The 3,364-nt window shown below is 54.3% G+C and overlaps 1 pseudogene; it reads right to left on the bottom strand.

Annotated features, from left to right (window-relative positions):
* Positions 1–1,568: 1,568 nt before the first annotated feature.
* On the bottom strand, positions 1,569–2,726 carry LOC102016615 (annotated as a pseudogene).
* Between the last annotated feature and the right edge of the window lie 638 nt (positions 2,727–3,364).

The following is a 3,364-nucleotide window of genomic DNA, read 5'->3' as shown; positions in this document are numbered from 1 at the left end:
ATGTATCAACCATAGCAGCTGGCTTCCGAAAGGGGCTGCTGTGGAGGACCACCGAGGGCTCCCCTGAGCGAAGACAGCTTGCCGCCACGTTGGCTCAGCCATGCCCTACTCCCGCGTGCTGAAATGCACAGAGCTGGCTGGGGAGACGCTCAGCCCACTCAACTGGCTTTAAGCGATGCCAGTGGGTCTGGCCAGGTGCTGATGTGTAGCCCTTGAAGCAAAGCGACAGGTCTGTGATGCCCTGCCTGTAGCTCCCTCCTACTAAGCCTGAGCTCGGCCAAGAGGTACCATGCTGTTGGTTGGCACAGAGCTTCTTCAAGAAAGAAGCAGTGAGCCCTAGGGCAAATAAGGCCAGCATCAGAGCTAAGGCAGCCCACCCAAAACACAAGACACTCCCTCCAACTGAGTCACACAGATTCCTCCACAGGTAGAGGCTGCCTGTCACCAGAACCCAGGGCTCTTTCTACAGACCTCTCTCTGCATGTTACAGAGGTGCCTTCGTGCCTCCTACCCAGCCCAGCTCACAGAATTCGTGTAGTTCTCACAGTCACTCAACCCCAAGACACTCCCCTCTTCAGGAATTAATAAAACCCAGGTTCGGCCCTGGGTCATGGACTTTGTGCTTGAGCCTTTGTTTGGACGGGACTGAGGGCCCCTCTTCCCACAATTGCAGATATGTCTGTCTCTTTTCTCTCGCCGTGCATTGCATTGACTGGGATTTACTCATGAAAATTCCAGTAACTTGCCCCTAGGATTACAGTGTATGAGCTCTGGCCTGCGAGGAGGACTGAGTGCTTATAGGCTGGGTTACAGAGTGGCGGCGTGAGGAGACACCCAGAGACAGAGGCTGAGGGAAAGATCGGATTTATTCCTCTTACATGCAGGCAGGCTGACCTCAGAGTGACACCAGCAGCTATCCTGAGGGGAGGCTAAGTATATATATGGTTTAGGGCTGGGGTCACGGGTTCAAAGAGTCTGGAGGAATGTCTGACTTCAAAGCTATGAGGACAATCAGCACAGGTGGGTATGTGGAGCTGATGTCAGGGTGGCTGCAGGTCCGGCCCTAAATGTCTTTCTGGTCCTTCCTCCTTGTTTCAGAGGGCAGGCCGCTGTCAGCAGTGGGCTGCCTACTGTTTGTAGGGGCGGTCATGAAGTTCTCTCAGGTCACTCTCAGATCAGGCCAGGCCTGACAGGCCGGCTTCTGAAATGGCCGTACTTCATTATCAAGCGGGAAATTTAGCTAACGTCTTTGGTCTTCATCTTGGACATCATCTCCTGGGTTCCAGGGCAGACCTTTTGGCCTCCTGATATGAATCACACGGGATACTACAGAGCTCTAGGCCTTTGAGTGGATCCTTCGGATTTCCAGTTCGCAGACAGCTCTTTTTTTTTTGCAGGGGGTACCGTGGGCTTTATTGGTGGTGTGCAATGAGCCAGGGCTTCCTAGGCCCCTCCCCTTCTCCGGGGGGCCAGGGATGGAGGCCGTGAGGGGAGAGTCTGTGTTGGGGCTGAGTGGGGCAGTGGCTTCTACAGCAAGGCCTCTCCCTCTGGCCTCGCTGGGGCGCTGCTTACTCCTTGGAGGCCTTGTGGACCCTGAGGGCCACCGCCCTGTTGCTGTAGCCGAACTCATTGTCATACCAGGAAGTCAGCTTGACAAAGTGGTCACTGAGGGTGATGCCAGCCCCAGCGTCAAAGGTGGAAGAGTGGGTGTCACTGTTGAAGTCACAGGAGACAACCTGGTCCTCGGTGTAGCCCAGGATGCCTTCGAGGGGGCCGTCTGCCGCCTGCTTTGCCACATTCTTGATGTCACGGTGTTTGGCCGCCTTCTCCAGGAGGCAGGTCAGGTCCACCCCTGACACATGGGGAGTGGGTACAGGGAAGGCCGTGCCGTGAGATTCTCGTTCAGCTCCGGGATGACCTTGCCCACGGCCTTGGCAGCGCCGGTGGACGCGGGGGTGATGTTCCGGGCAGCCCCGCGGCCATGGTCACAGCTGCCCAGAGGGGCCGCCCACAGTCTTCCGGGTGGCAGTGATGGCGTGGGCTGTGGTCATGAGTCCCTCCACGATGCCAAAGCTGTCATGGATGACCTTGGCCAGCGGGGCTCAGCGGTTGGTGGTGCAGGAATTGTTGCTGACAATCTTGAGGAAGTTGTCATACTGCTCGTGATTCACACCGATCACAAACATGGGGGCGTTGGCAGAAGGGGAGGAGATGATGACCCTCTTGGCACCACCCTTCAAGTGAGCCCTGGCCTTCTCCAGGGTGGTAAAGATGCCAGCGGACTCCACCACGTATTCAGCGCCAGCATCGCCCCACTTGATGTTGGCGGGATCTCGCTCTTGGAAGATGGTGATGGCCTTTCCGTTGATGACGAGCTTCCCGTGCTCAGCCTGGATGGTGCCATGGAACTTGCTGTGGGTGGAATCATACTGGAACGTGTAGACCATGTAGCTGAGGTCAATGAAGGGGTCACTGATGGCCACAACATCCACTTTGCCAGAGTTAAAAGCAGCCCTGGTGACCAGGCGTCCAATACGGCCAAATCCGTTCACTCCGACATTCACACCATTGTGTCTGGATCGCGGCTGGTGCTGCAAGGGGAGAACGGCTGTGGTGGGTGCACAGGAGCAGAGAGCCCAGACAGCTCTTTTGCACTGGTCCACACCTGACTCTCTGGGGGGCCACTGTGAACCAATCTTGCAAATCCTCATATACTTGTATATCTTGCATTAAGTCTAGCAAGCACTGACTGATACATATGGTAAGACGTGCTAAAAGGCAAATGCACAAAATGCTAAAAGGACCAGGGCAGCTGGAGGTGGCAGAGAAGCTTTCACAGGGGAGATGACACAATAGACTTGTCTTCCAGTGTTATCTGAGCTCTGATGAAAACCAGTACTCATGAGCAGGACTTACCAGTTCACTGCTGCTTCTTAGCTGCCTAAACTTCAGACCACGATGGAGCAGTTTCCAAACCTGACACCCATGAGATTCAGCCGGGGAGGGGAGACCTTAAAGCGTTTCTCAGACTTGACAAAGTTTCTGTAACCATGCTGGTGGTGGGCATGGAAACCCCTGTTCTGCAAGGTAATATGGCAGTATCGTGAGTGCAAGAAACACTTGCTCTGCGATCCAAGAATTCCACTCTTTAAAATGTACTTTGAACCTACACTTGTGCAAGTACAAAACTACACATGCACAAAGGCCGTTCAGGGGGACTTTAGAAAAGGAGAAAAGATTGGAAATATTTCAAATGAGCATCAGTAGATGAAACAGAACAGTACACAGCCATACATTACAAAGAAGAAAGGAGCTGGGGATATAGCTCCACGGCACAGCACCTGCCTGGCAAGTGCAAGGTCTT

Source organism: Chinchilla lanigera, unplaced genomic scaffold, assembly GCF_000276665.1.
Source record: "Chinchilla lanigera isolate Chin_1 unplaced genomic scaffold, ChiLan1.0 scaffold00099, whole genome shotgun sequence".
Taxonomy (NCBI): Eukaryota; Metazoa; Chordata; class Mammalia; order Rodentia; family Chinchillidae; genus Chinchilla; species Chinchilla lanigera.
This window is presented reverse-complemented; position numbering and strand designations above follow the sequence as displayed.